The sequence below is a fragment of the Lissotriton helveticus genome, chromosome 8, assembly GCF_964261635.1.
Source record: "Lissotriton helveticus chromosome 8, aLisHel1.1, whole genome shotgun sequence".
Classification (NCBI taxonomy): domain Eukaryota; kingdom Metazoa; phylum Chordata; class Amphibia; order Caudata; family Salamandridae; genus Lissotriton; species Lissotriton helveticus.
Genome location: NC_136069.1, coordinates 1442322245 through 1442337545, shown reverse-complemented (window position 1 = coordinate 1442337545; position 15301 = coordinate 1442322245). Strand labels below are relative to the sequence as shown.

Below are 15301 nucleotides of genomic sequence, written 5' to 3'. Positions count from 1 at the left end.
TCTGAGGCCTCTACGACGCGGGTGTGCAAAGCGGTGAGCCGCTGAAACTTGGAGGCGGGGCAAGGAGGCGAGGAAACTGGTGAGCCCGCCTGAAGCCCAACACTACGCGAGGCCAGGGATGTACAGGCCCGGCCGCGGCGCTGCCAGAGGAGCTGTGTGACGGCTGGGTGCTGGGCAACGTGACAGGGACCATGCATGTGAAGAGCGGACCCTAACGGCACACCAGCCCAGGCGAGAAAGAGCGCCGATGAGAGAACCCGGGGCTGAGCTGCATGTGGTGCCCGAGATCCTGGTGAGATGCAGGGGGAGCTGCGGGCGGCCTGCATTCCGACTACAGAAGATAAGTAATGGGCAAATAAGCATCTGGAGGAGTCGAAGGGGTCCCCCCCTTTTTTTATCACACAGGACCCGAGGACGGTCTTAGCGGCGGGAAGCATTTGCGGGCAGAGAGCACTGACTGAGGCGACGGCCTGGGGGACACCAGCGCGGTCAGGTGGGCCACGGGGTGCCATTTTGAGTGAGGATTGTTGCTGTGCATGGTGGACATTTGCAAAAGCGTCTCCTTGTCTTGATGAACTTGCCTCTATGCTTGGGGGAACACACTCATAGCGGATCAGACGCTGACCCTGCGCCAAGGAGAGGGAGGAGTGAACTGTGTACCCAGGGGGCTGATACCGCTCGTGGAGTGAGGGAGCGAGATCGGAGGGGTGCCTCTACCTGGCCTACCACATTTTTCCCGTGCGAGGGGCTCGCCAGCCCTTCCTGAAGCACACCATGGGGCGTACCGAGCCCAAACAGGCGAAGCTGTCCTTTGATGCCAGGAAGACAGTTGGCTCTAGCTCCAAAGACCGGACTGAGCCGGATCTCCCAGAACCACGAGATGGAGACTGGAAGGCCCTCCTGATAGGAATGCAACAGAGTCTCACCTCCATCGACTCCAAAATGGATGCCATAAATAGCCGGCTGGAAAGGGTGGTGGAGAAAATGGATCAGCACGAAGAGCGCCTTAAGGAAGCGGAACAAAGAGTGTCGACGCTGGAGGATGGGGCAGGCACAACTAAGCAACACTTGCTGCAGATGGACAAACTATTAAGGGTCATCACGGATAAAAATGAGGAGTTGGAGGCTCGTTCCCGGAGGAACAACGTGAGAATACCGGGCCTTGCTGAATCGACAAACACTGGCAGACTGGAGGACTTCATGGAACGTCTGCTGGGGTAGCTATATGGTAAAGACTCTTTCTCCGCCCATATGACTATTGAAAGGGGACACAGATCTTTGGCGGCGCGACCTCCACCAGGAGCCCCACCTCGGCCGGGGATAGTAAGATTTCTAAATTACCGTGACCGAGATACTGTTCTACGCCTGGCCCGAGAGAAAGGGGAAGTGCACTACGACAATACCACCTTGGCCTTCTATCCCGATTTTACCCAAGCAGTACAGGAAGCCCGCCGAAAGTTCACGGCCGTAAAGAAAAAACTGTAGGCTAAAGAGATTAAGTATGCTATGCTCTACCCCGCGAGATTGAAGATCAACCACTGGGGACGCCAGCACCTCTTCAGTTCCCCCAGCAAGTTGAAGAATATCTGAAGCGAGATCGCAGCGCGGAGCTGAGGGAAGAAGCCACCCGGAGACGATCCAGATCCCACTCGCCTTTGTCGGACCCTGGCTGATGGAATACTCCTGCGGCAGCGGGCACTAGCAGTTCTGGACTGTACAGACTCCTAACAGCTCTTCCGAATTGGTGATGTATAATTACTGTTTTGTTTTGTGTAAAAACCAAGGACCCCCTGAGAAAGTGGATACTACAAGTCCTAGGTCAGGGATAAATAGTGTGTAAAATAACAACCATGGAACTTGAACAAAGAATTCTTTCCAATCAATTGAATACATTTAAAGAAGAAGTAATAGGTCTGTACTCAAAATTAATTATTGACCTTATCTAAAAACAAAAATCATAAAACATACATAATAACCATCAATTTAGATATTATCTAAATATTCATAATATCAACAATACATAATCAATATACATAGAAAAATAGCGAATCACAATTTAAAAGGTGGCATAACAAATAGTTCTGTACGCGCGTTTTGGCGACCAGCGCCTTCTTCTGGAATAGCCACGTATCACCTAAAAAAGAAAAAAAACAGATAAAAGCAAGACAATATTGGAAATAAAAAAACGTACTATAATAACTAATAATTATACATAAGTAAAACATTAATCACACAATTAAAATTTGGTACAGTTAACCTACAACAATATAACAACATCTTCTTTTTAGAGGGACAAAATCGAGTATGAATAACTCAGCCATGCCCTAAATGAGGGCTTTCATCTCTTTGTGCATTTTAATTTCAAACTAGGATTCAGCATATAGCTGGTATGGGAGACGTGGGAAATTGAAGGGGAGAGCTAAAGGTTGACTTTCGAATAGGTAAAACACCAAGTACTGCTGATTATGAACATAAGGCGGATGCACCTTTATTTTGGCAAAAATGCTCTTATATTAAAAAGTGCCATCGGCCTTCTTACACAATTAAGATGGTAGACAACGACCTGAATTCTTAAAGAATCAGCAAGAAAGGGATAAGTATAGTCTAAGGGGCATGAGTGATAAAAGTAAGTAATTGTTCTCATATGAAGCTGTTTATTTAGCCAAACACTTAGCGCTATAATACTTACACGTTCTTGTACAAACTTAGTTGCAAGATAACCCCAAGGATAAAGTGTTATCTGATAATACTTGAGGGGATAGAACAGGATAAGCTGAAACGAGAAGCACATTTTAATTATGCAACCCTTTTTCCTAAATTGAAATTGAGGGCATACGATATTATGATGAAAATCACTTCGAGTACCCTAATCCTATTTCACCACCGTATTGTCTCGCTGGCAACGGGACGAGAAAGTGGGGTTCTTCATAATGTGTTGCTTTATATTGCAAGAGACAATCCGATTATTTTCTGGAATGCAGCACAGTTATTATCATTTAAAAAGAAAAGGTGAACATAATTCAGAAAAATATACCTATTATGTATGCAAATATAAAGACCCCACATGAATCGCACTCAAATTCTAAATTGTCAAGATATAGGGCCTTTGAGAGACTGGTGACGGTCTATTAAGGAAGAGCGATGCATACCAACGTCAGAAATATTTTCTCAGGCATTGTTTTTTTAACAAAACGCAAAAAGATCAATCTTACCTGAATTAATATCGCCAGACACCTTCCTGTTTCTATGTTGCAAAAAATATCTAATCTTGACACTCACACGGATTCTATGGATGAAATACACATAGTGTCAAAATGAAATAAAATGAAATCAATAATGTGATAACGTAATAATCTAAAGAACTCTATAAATACCTGGTCTAAACATGTTAAAAATCCTGCCTCGCTTCCCAGTTTGTTTAGTTGATTGTATGTTTGAATACTGCAAGCAACAAGACACGAAAATATATAAATTTGTGAGTCATTACTCGATTATGACCTAATCTAAAATGGATTTGCAGCTCTGGTATTGCTTTAAAACATACCTTAAATTGATATAAATGCTGCACGAATTGCAACAAAGAAGTCTTCTTGGTATGAAGAACTTTCCTTCATTTCGTCAAGTGTCAAAGGGTTACAGGCAAGATTGCACCCAGAAAGAACAAGCATTAGAAATGCAATCGGGCTCGGTTTATTTGAGTTTGAGCTAATGGCGTAAATGGTAATGTATTTTTGCTAAGTGTTATGGAGTGTGTTAATGTGGTGGTGGTGGTAGTGGTAGTACTGGTGGTGGTGGTACTGGTAGTACTGGCGGTGGTGGTAGTACTGTTGGTGGTGGTAGTGGTATTACTGGTGGCTGTAGTAGTGGTAGTACTGGTGGCTGTAGTAGTGGTAGTACTGGTGGTGGTAGTACTGGTAGTACTGATGGTGGTAGTACTGGTAGTACTGGTGGGGGTGGTGGTACTGGTAGTGGTAGTACTGGTGGTGGTGGTACTGGTAGTACTGGTGGTGGTGGTACTGGTAGTGGTAGTAGTGGTAGTACTGGAGCTGGTGGTACTGGTAGTGGTAGTACTGTTGGTGGTAGTACTGGTGGTGGTAGCACTGGTAGTGGTGGTACTGGTGGTGGTGGTACTGGTAGCAGGAGTACTGGTGGTGGTGGTACTGGTAGCAGTAGCATTGGTGGTGGTGGTACTGCTGCCCGTAATACTGGTAGTGGTAGTACTGGTGGTGGTGGTACTGGTGGTGGTAGTACTGGTGGTGGTAGTGGTACTGGTTGTGGTAGTACTGGTACTGGTAGTACTGTTGGTGGTGGTAGCGGTAGTACTGGTGGCTGTAGTAGTGGTAGTACTGGTGGCTGTAGTAGTGGTAGTACTGGTGGTGGTAGTACTGGTAGTACTGATGGTGGTAGTACTGGTAGTACTGGTGGTGGTGGTGGTACTGGTAGTGGTAGTACTGGTGGTGGTGGTACTGGTAGTACTGGTGGTGGGGGTACTGGTAGTGGTAGTAGTGGTAGTACTGGAGGTGGTGGTACTGGTAGTGGTAGTACTGTTGGTGGTAGTACTGGTGTTGGTAGTACTGGTAGTGGTGGTACTGGTGGTGGTGGTACTGGTAGCAGGAGTACTGGTGGTGGTGGTACTGGTAGCAGTAGCATTGGTGGTGGTGGTACTGCTGCCCGTAATACTGGTAGTGGTAGTACTGGTGGTGGGGGTACTGGTGGTGGTAGTACTGGTGGTGGTAGTGGTACTGGTTGTGGTAGTACTGGTACTGGTAGTACTGGTGGTGGTGGTAGTACTGTTGGTGGTGGTAGTGGTAGTACTGGTGGCTGTAGTAGTGGTAGTACTGGTGGCTGTAGTAGTGGTAGTACTGGTGGTGGTAGTACTGATAGTACTGATGGTGGTAGTACTGGTAGTACTGGTGGTGGTGGTGGTACTGGTAGTGGTAGTACTGGTGGTGGTGGTACTGGTAGTACTGGTGGTGGTGGTACTGGTAGTGGTAGTAGTGGTAGTACTGGAGGTGGTGGTACTGGTAGTGGTAGTACTGTTGGTGGTAGTACTGGTGGTGGTAGTACTGGTAGTGGTGGTACTGGTGGTGGTGGTACTGGTAGCGGGAGTACTGGTGGTGGTGGTACTGGTAGCAGTAGCATTGGTGGTGGTGGTACTGCTGCCCGTAATACTGGTAGTGGTAGTACTGGTACTGGTAGTACTGGTGGTGGTGGTACTGGTGGTGGTAGTACTGGTGGTGGTAGTGGTACCGGTTGTGGTAGTACTGGTACTGGTAGTACTGGTGGTGGTGGTAGTACTGTTGGTGGTGGTAGTGGTAGTACTGGTGGCTGTAGTAGTGGTAGTACTGGTGGCTGTAGTAGTGGTAGTACTGGTGGTGGTAGTACTGGTAGTACTGATGGTGGTAGTACTGGTAGTACTGGTGGTGGTGGTGGTACTGGTAATGGTAGTACTGGTGGTGGTGGTACTGGTAGTACTGGTGGTGGTGGTACTGGTAGTGGTAGTAGTGGTAGTACTGGAGGTGGTGGTACTGGTAGTGGTAGTACTGTTGGTGGTAGTACTGGTGGTGGTATTACTGGTAGTGGTGGTACTGGTGGTGGTGGTGGTACTGGTAGCGGGAGTACTGGTGGTGGTGGTACTGGTAGCGGGAGTACTGGTGGTGGTGGTACTGGTAGCAGTAGCATTGGTGGTGGTGGTACTGCTGCCCGTAATACTGGTAGTGGTAGTACTGGTGGTGGTGGTACCTGTGGTGGTAGTACTGGTGGTGGTAGTGGTACTGGTTGTGGTAGTACTGGTACTGGTAGTACTGGTGGTGGTGGTACTGGTGGTGGTAGTGCTGGTGGTGGTAGTGGTACTGGTTGTGGTAGTACTGGTACTGGTAGTACTGGTGGTGGTGGTAGTACTGTTGGTGGTGGTAGTGGTAATACTGGTGGCTGTAGTAGTGGTAGTACTGGTGGCTGTAGTAGTGGTAGTACTGGTGGTGGTAGTACTGGGAGTACTGATGGTGGTAGTACTGGTAGTACTGGTGGTGGTGGTGGTACTGGTAGTGGTAGTACTGGTGGTGGTGGTACTGGTAGTACTGGTGGTGGTGGTACTGGAAGTGGTAGTAGTGGTAGTACTGGAGGTGGAAGTACTGGTGGTGGTAGTACTGGTAGTGGTTGTACTGGTGGTGGTGGTACTGGTAGCGGGAGAACTGGTGGTGGTGGTACTGGTAGCAGTAGCATTGGTGGTGGTGGTACTGCTGCCCGTAATACTGGTAGTGGTAGTACTGGTGGTGGTGGTACTGGTGGTGGTAGTACTGGTGGAGGTGGTAGTACTGTTGGTGGTGGTAGTGGTAGTACTAGTGGCTGTAGTAGTGGTAGTACTGGTGGCTGTAGTAGTGGTAGTACTGGTGGTGGTAGTACTGGTAGTACTGATGGTGGAAGTACTGGTAGTACTGGTGGTGGTGGTGGTACTGGTAGTGGTAGTACTGGTGGTGGTGGAACTGGTAGTGGTAGTACTGGTGGTGGTGGTACTGGTAGTACTGGTGGTGGTGGTACTGGTAGTGGTAGTAGTGGTAGTACTGGAGGTGGTGGTACTGGTAGTGGTAGTACTGTTGGTGGTAGTACTGGTGGTGGTAGTACTGGTAGTGGTGTTACTGGTGGTGGTGGTACTGGTAGCGGGAGTACTGGTGGTGGTGGTACTGGTAGCAGTAGCATTGGTGGTGGTGGTACTGCTGCCCGTAATACTGGTAGTGGTAGTACTGGTGGTGGTGGTACTGGTGGTGGTAGTACTGGTGGTGGTAGTGGTACTGGTTGTGGTAGTACTGGTACTGGTAGTACTGGTGGTGGTGGTAGTACTGTTGGTGGTGGTAGTGGTAGTACTGGTGGCTGTAGTAGTGGTAGTACTGGTGGCTGTAGTAGTGGTAGTACTGGTGGTGGTAGTACTGGTAGTACTGATGGTGGTAGTACTGGTAGTACTGGTGGTGGTGGTGGTGGTACTGGTAGTGGTAGTACTGGTGGTGGTGGTACTGGTAGTATTGGTGGTGGTGGTACTGGTAGTGGTAGTAGTGGTAGTACTGGAGGTGGTGGTACTGGTAGTGGTAGTACTGTTGGTGGTAGTACTGGTGGTGGTAGTACTGGTAGTGGTGGTACTAGTGGTGGTGGTACTGGTAGCGGGAGTACTGGTGGTGGTGGTACTGGTAGCAGTAGCATTGGTGGTGGTGGTCCTGCTGCCCGTAATACTGGTAGTGGTAGTACTGGTGGTGGTGGTACTGGTGGTGGTAGTACTGATGGTGGTAGTGGTACTGGTTGTGGTAGTACTGGTACTGGTAGTACTGGTGGTGGTGGTAGTACTGGTAGTACTGGTGGTGGTGGTGGTACTGGTAGTGGTAGTACTGGTGGTGGTCGTACTGGTAGTACTGGTGGTGGTGGTACTGGTAGTGGTAGTAGTGGTAGCCCTGGAGGTGGTGGTACTGGTAGTGGTAGTACTGTTGGTGGTAGTACTGGTGGTGGTAGTACTGGTAGTGGTGGTACTGGTAGTGGTGTTACTGGTAGCGGGAGTACTGGTGGTGGTGGTACTGGTAGCAGTAGCATTGGTGGTGGTGGTACTGCTGCCCGTAATACTGGCAGTGGTAGTACTGGTGGTGGTGGTACTGGTGGTGGTAGTTCTGGTGGTGGTAGTGGTACTGGTTGTGGTAGTACTGGTACTGGTAGAACTGGTGGTGGTGGTAGTACTGTTGGTGGTGGTAGTGGTAGTACTGGTGGCTGTAGTAGTGGTAGTACTGGTGGCTGTAGTAGTGGTAGTACTGGTGGTGGTAGTACTGTTAGTACTAATGGTGGTAGTACTGGTAGTACTGGTGGTGGTGGTGGTGGTGGTACTGGTAGTGGTAGTACTGGTGGTGGTGGTACTGGTAGTGGTAGTACTGGTGGTGGTGGTACTGGTAGTACTGGTGGTGGTGGTACTGGTAGTGGTAGTAGTGGTAGTACTGGAGGTGGTGGTACTGGTAGTGGTAGTACTGTTGGTGGTAGTACTGGTGGTGGTAGTACTGTTAGTGGTGGTACTGGTGGTGTTGGTACTGGTAGCGGGAGTACTGGTGGTGGTGGTACTGGTAGCAGTAGCATTGGTGGTGGTGGTCCTGCTGCCCGTAATACTGGTAGTGGTAGTACTGGTGGTGGTGGTACTGGTGGTGGTAGTACTGGTGGTGGTAGTGGTACTGGTTGTGGTAGTACTGGAACTGTTAGTACTGGTGGTGGTGGTAGTACTGTTGGTGATGGTAGTGGTAGTACTGGTGGCTGTAGTAGTGGTAGTACTGGTGGCTGTAGTAGTGGTAGTACTGGTGGTGGTAGTACTGGTAGTACTGATGGTGGTAGTACTGGTAGTACTGGTGGTGGTGGTGGTACTGGTAGTGGTAGTACTGGTGGTGGTGGTACTGGTAGTACTGGTGGTGGTGGTACTGGTAGTGGTAGTAGTGGTAGTACTGGAGGTGGTGGTACTGGTAGTGGTAGTACTGTTGGTGGTAGTACTGGTAGTGGTGGTACTGGTGGTGGTGTTACTGGTAGCGGGAGTACTGGTGGTGGTGGCACTGGTAGCAGTAGCATTGTTGGTGGTGGTACTGCTGCCCGTAATACTATACTGGAAGTGGTAGTACTGGTGGTGGTGGTACTGGTGGTGGTAGTACTGGTGGTGGTAGTGGTACTTGTTGTGGTAGTACTGGTACTGGTAGTACTGGTGGTGGTGGTAGTACTGTTGGTGGTGGTAGTGGTAGTACTGGTGGCTGTAGTAGTGGTAGTACTGGTGGCTGTAGTAGTGGTAGTACTGGTGGTGGTAGTACTGTTAGTACTAATGGTGGTAGTACTGGTAGTACTGGTGGTGGTGGTGGTACTGGTAGTGGTAGTACTGGTGGTGGTGGTACTGGTAGTGGTAGTACAGGTGGTGGTGGTACTGGTAGTACTGGTGGTGGTGGTACTGGTAATGGTAGTAGTGGTAGTACTGGAGGTGGTGGTACTGGTAGTGGTAGTACTGTTGGTGGTAGTACTGGTGGTGGTAGTACTGGTAGTGGTGGTACTGGTGGTGGTGGTACTGGTAGCGGAGTACTGGTGGTGGTGGTACTGGTAGCAGTAGCATTGGTGGTGGTGGTACTGCTGGCCGTAATACTGGTAGTGGTAGTACTGGTGGTGGTGGTACTGGTGGTGGTAAAAGGAATAGGAATGTGTCCATCTGCCCATCCTTCGGGTCGAGTTCGTGCTATATAAAATCCCCCCCCCCCCTTCAAAAAAAAAGAGCCTGAGTGCTATTTCACCACCTTAGACTTTGGTAAATGGTTTCTTGTCATGGAAACTTTCAAAATGTGCTGTTTTCACTGGAAATGTAGCAGCATTGGTTGACATCTCCGTAGGAAACAGCAAAGTATACCACAATAAATACACAAAGCAAAGTTATAACAAAATTAAAACAGAACAAGCGACATCACAACAAGAATCAAAACGGAATGCAACACGATTGTAGTACAGCACAACAAAATAGAACAGCAGAACAACAACAACAACAGAACACAGTTACAAAGCAAAATGCCACACAAGGAATATGCACAAATGTTCTTGCCACACATTCCCACCTTCCAAATCCTGATTTCATAATGTGGTAGTAAATGGTGGTTGTAGTAAGCACTACCTTAACGTAATCTGTATTTAAATACTGCCTTTTTTCATCCCCAAAAAAGCTGCAGACGAACGCGCGCCCTATACATGCAATGCAGAATGGTGAACGCACTCCCACCATCTAGATTGCATTAGAAGGGCACCCTGACAGCTCCTAATTAAAATTAATGGACTGCCATGCGCGAAACCGCACAGAAAATGCCAAAAATGGCGGACGAACATTACATATGCCCTATCGCATCAAGACTACTAAAAAAACAGCACCGCGAGGACCAATCACCATTCAGAATATAAAATAAAGCACTGCAAATGCACGAGCAAAGAAGAATTTTTCCAGCACGAGCAAGAAACCCGCTACAATACGGCTCGCAGCTCCTCCCCACTTCTGACGAAGTGGTGACATCGCCGAGCCCGTAAAAAAAGCAGAATATCTTTTTTTTTAAAAGGGAAGAAAGAAATTGGCACAATTCTTGCACTTCTAAACTGCACTTTTAATCAGAGCCTAAAGCGGCCTACGGATCATAACGGCGTTCTACACACTCACCGAAGTGGACGTTGTTGAAATCGATAGGAACTGGGAGCGAGGCACGGGATTCCAAGGCTTCTGATAATGCGAGCAACCTTTCGTCAAAAAAAGCCCGTTATTTATGCTCTGTGTCACGGAAGTTGAAAACACAGAGTGATTTCAGGTGTGTTATTCCAAGACTTGATGGAGCGTGCACGCCCCTTCAAAGGGCAGGAGAAATCGCCGATGGACCAACAAAGTGTGTGTATGAGCCTTCTAGAGAAACAAACGAAGGACTCAATGTGTAACCTGAACGCCAATATTACTTGAAAGGAAATTAACCTGGCAGTTTCTACAATTATGGGACACATTATTGCACATAATTATCGCATTATGAAACGTATTTAAAAAATAGACCTGAATTCAATGTCCTTTTTAAGGTACAGGAACGGGAAAACAGTGAGCTGTAAAGTAATCGACTGAAAAATAAAATATTACAACTCCACATAAAGCTAACATAGAGCATTTTCCCAGGGAATTTCGCTGTTTAAACCACGCCGAAAAGTGTCAAACATGAAAATCCAATAGACTTCTCTCTTTCTTCTTATTGCAGCTCCACCTTTAGAGTCTGGTGTATGAATTTTTTCCAATACACGCCATTGGAAGTCCTCAGGACCATGGTTCAATTCAACAAAATGCTTTACCATGGGTGCAGTTATTTTCTTAGTTCAAATAGCAGTACGGTGTTCAGTCAGGCGGGTTTGTACCATTCGTGACGTTTCCCCTATATACCCCAGATGGCACGGGCATTGACGAACGGTTGCTCGCATTACCAGAAGACTTGGAATCCCGTGCCTCGCTCCCAGTTCCTATCGATTTCAACAACGTCCACTTCGGTGAGTGTGTAGAACGCCGTTATGATCTGTAGGCAGCTTTAGGCTCTGATTAAAAGTGCAGTTCAGAAGTGCAAGAATCGTGCCAATTTCTTTCTTCCCTTTTTAAAAAAAAGATATTCTGCTTTTTTTCTTTCTGGGTGCAATCTTGCCTGTAACCCTTTGACACTTGACGAAATGAATGAGAGTTCTTCATACCAAGAAGACTTCTTTGTTGCAATTCGTGTAGCATTTATATCAATTTAAGGTATGTTTTAAAGCAATACCAGAGCTGCAAATCCATTTTAGATTAGGTCATAATCGAGTAATGACTCACAAATTTATATATTTTCGTGTCTTGTTGCTTGCAGTATTCGAACATACAATCAACTAAACAAACTGGGAAGCGAGGCAGGATTTTTAACATGTTTAGAGCAGGTATTTATAGAGTTCTTTAGATTATTACGTTATCACATTATTGATTCCATTTTATTTCATTTTGACACTATGTGTATTTCATCCATAGAATCCGTGTGAGTGTCAAGATTAGATATTTTTTGCAACATAGAAACAGGAAGGTGTCTGGCGCTATTAATTCAGGTAACATTGATCTTTTTGCGTTTCGTTCAAAAAACAATGCCTGAGAAAATATTTCTGACGTTGGTATGCATCGCTCTTCCTTAATAGACCGTCACCAGTCTCTCAAAGGCCCTATATCTTGACAATTTAGACTTTGAGTGCGATTCATGTGGGGTCTTTATATTTGCTTACATAATAGGTATATTTTTCTGAATTATGTTCACCTTTTCTTTTTAAATGATAATAACTGTGCTGCATTCCAGAAAAGAATCGGATTGTCTCTTGCAATATAAAGCAACACATTATGAAGAACCCCACTTTCTCGTCCCGTTACCAGCGAGACAATACGGTGGTGAAATAGGATTAGGGTACTCGAAGTGATTTTCATCATAATATCGTATGCCCTCAATTTCAATTTAGGAAAAAGGGTTGCATAATTAAAATGTGCTTCTCGTTTCAGCTTATCCTGTTCTATCCCCTCAAGTATTATCAGATAACACTTTATCCTTGGGGTTATCTTGCAACTAAGTGTGTACAAGAACGTGTAAGTATTATAGCGCTAAGTGTTTGGCTAAATAAACAGCTTCATATAAGAACAATTACTTACTTTTATCACTCATTGCCCCTTAGACTAAACTTATCCCTTTCTTGCTGATTCTTTAAGAATTCAGGTCGTTGTCTACCATCTTAATTGTGTAAGTAGGCCGATGGCACTTTTTAATATAAGAGCATTTTTGCCAAAATAAAGGTGCATCCGCTTTATGTTCATAATCAGCAGTACTTGGTGTTTTACCTATTCGAAAGTCAACCTTTAGCTCTCCCCTTCAATTTCCCACGTCTCCCATGCCAGCTATATGCTGAATCCTAGTTTGAAATTAAAATGCACAAAGAGATGAAAGCCCTCATTTAGGGCCATGGCTGAGTTATTCATACTCGCTTTTGTCCCTCTAAAAAGAAGATGTTGTTATATTGTGGTAGGTTAACTGTACCAAATTTTTATTGTGTAATTAATGTTTTACTTATGTATAATTATTAGTTATTATAGTACGTTTTATTATTTCCAATATTGTCTTGCTTTTATCTCTTTTTTTTTTTTTTAGGTGATACGTGGCTACTCCAGAAGAAGGCGCTGGTCGCCAAAACGCGCATAGAGAACTATTTGTTATGCCACCTTTTAAATTGTGATTCACTATTTTTCTATGTATATTGATTATGTATTGTTGATTTTATGAATATTTAGATAATATCTAAATTGATGGTTATTATGTATGTTTTGTGATTTTTGTTTTTAGATAAGGTCAATAATAAATTTTGAGTACAGACCTATTACTTCTTCTTTAAATTTATTCAATTGATTGGAAATAATTCTTTGTTCAAGTGCCATGGTTGTTATTTTACACGCTAATTACTGTTTTGTTGAATGTTGAAATAGATTCTGCCGCCTGGGCACTCGCTGACGTCCCGTCACAGAGTACCCCATGATCATCGGGGGAACGAATGGGTGAAAAAGAGCGGCGGAGGGATAGTGTGGGAGCCACTAGCGGCCCCCTTTGTAGGGCATTCCCCTGATTAAGAGTTTGGGTTCAGACTACTTGGGGCGGATGACAGTTGATGTGTTGGATGACTGGGGGGGGCGAGGGATATTCCTGGCAAGTTGGGGGTGCCGGTGTGGGTGGAGGTAGGGGGATGGAAGGGAGGGCTCAGACACACTATGAGATTGGGCAAGATGGGTATGATGCTAGCAATAGGCTGATTACGTTGAATACGACTCATGGCCAATAGCAACGGTACTCATAGTGATTTGAATGTAATGTCCTGGAATGTTAGGGGTCTGAATGACCTGAGAAAGCGGAGGCAGGAACTTGGATACTTAGACCGCCATCAAATTCATATCGCCCTGTTACAGGAGACACACCTCCCACATGGCGCGTCGACTCCGTTCGCCTCACGTTGGGTCTCTCACCGCTGCTTTGCCTACTACTCCAGTTACTCCAGAGAGGTCGCCATGCTTGTTTTGAGGGGGGTGAGAGTTGTGCAGGGAGGAATGGATCTTGATCCTGAAGGGAGATATTGCTTACTGTGGGGGAGGCTGAACTCTCATGAAGTCGCGATTGTAAATTATTACGGCCCCAACATAGATGACGCTAACCCCCTTCTTGTGCTCAGAGGCAAACTTAATATGCTGGAATTCACCTATGTCATATGGGGAGGGGATTTTAACACGGCTTTGGATCCCAAATATGACCACTCCCATGCTGTAGCAGCGTGCTACACCACTACACAACGTACACTACAGGACATTTTAAAGTCAGATTACTTACTGGATACATGCCGACATTTGCACCCATCCAAGAGAGAAGGGACGCACAACTCAGCAGTACATAACACGTGGGCCAGACTAGATTATGTATTGGTGGCACTGGGAATGGCACACTGGATAGGCAAAGCAATGCATCTAGCCCACACATACTCGGACCACTCCCCTGTATTGATGACGATTAACCCTCCGGTAGATCTTTCCCCTTTCTGGGTTGGCGATTAAATCCACGACACTTGCAGGATGCAGTGTTTTAAACAGACATGGAACTAGACATTCAGGATTTTTTGTTAGGAACACTGACTCAGTTGCGAGCCTAACGACGGTATGGGAGGCATTTAAAGTGACAGTCCGTGGATGGTGCATGGCTAAGGGTGGCGGTATACTTCGGAGCCTTAGGCAGGAGCTACAAAAGCTAGAAGGGGAACTGAAAACATTGGAGAGGGAAATAAGTGCTGGAAGAGATTCAGGGGAACTGCGTGCCAAAATGAGAGAGAAAATATCAGAATATGAGGAAGCAGCGGACAGGGAGTGCAAATTCCATGGGAAACACCACGTGGCCCTTGTGTATGGTGAGGGGGACAGGTCGGGTAAAGCACTGGCCGGCGCGATACGAACCCCTAGGTTTCAAAACTATGTCACGGAATTGCAAGATGAACAGGGATGTGTGCATCGGAATCTCCCAGACCAAATGGAAATCATTGTGGGGTTTTATACAAAGCTTTATTCGTCACAGAGAGGCACTCCGCTAGACCTTAGGAGCTATCTGGAAGACATAGCGCTGGCGTGGCTTGGGGACACGCAGCGCAAGTTCCTAGCACATGACCTGGATGTCAACGAGATCACAGTGGCTATTATGTCCATGCAGTCGGGGAAGGCGCCGGGATCTGATGGTCTTCCTATAGACTTTTACAAACCCTTCGTGACTACCCTGGCACCCATACTTAAGGCAGTGTTTTTTACGCAGCCCTGGAGGAAGGTTACTTGCCTGCCACAATGCGGGAGGCACAAATAATGTCACTGTTAAAGCCCGGTAAGACACCGCTGCTCTGTGATTCATATCGGCCTCTATCGCTTCTCAATAGCGATACAAAAATCCTTGCCAAAGTGCTGGCGACGCGGTTTAATTTACTTTTAGAAAAGCTAGTTTTGCCTGACCAAGTGGGCTTTTTGCCCCTCCGGGCTACAGCTCACAGTCTACTAACACTCTTGGCAGTCCTACAAGACATTGACCCAAATAGCCTGGCGGTGGCTGTCTTCTTGGACGGCACCAAAGCGTTTGACTCTGTCGAATGGGACTACCTGATAGGGGTACTTCATCATTATATTAGGATGCCCTTTTCCTTTGTTAATTGGATTCAGTTATTATATACCCGCCCGTGCACCAGAGTT

At 46.4% G+C, this 15301-nt stretch overlaps 2 long non-coding RNA genes across 2 annotated transcripts; one reads left to right on the top strand and one right to left on the bottom strand.

The window, feature by feature from the left end:
* Nucleotides 1–1910: 1910 nt before the first annotated feature.
* On the bottom strand, nt 1911–10352 carry LOC144772000 (uncharacterized). The gene is made up of 4 exons (XR_013599586.1): nt 10181–10352; nt 3213–3286; nt 2690–2773; nt 1911–2134 (listed from the first exon to the last, which is right to left on the bottom strand). It is a non-coding gene; the product is annotated as an uncharacterized LOC144772000 (long non-coding RNA).
* Nucleotides 10353–10878: 526 nt separating this feature from the next.
* Nucleotides 10879–12919, top strand: LOC144771999 (uncharacterized). The gene is made up of 5 exons (XR_013599585.1): nt 10879–11037; nt 11223–11281; nt 11385–11451; nt 11540–11613; nt 12693–12919. It is a non-coding gene; the product is annotated as an uncharacterized LOC144771999 (long non-coding RNA).
* Nucleotides 12920–15301: the final 2382 nt, after the last annotated feature.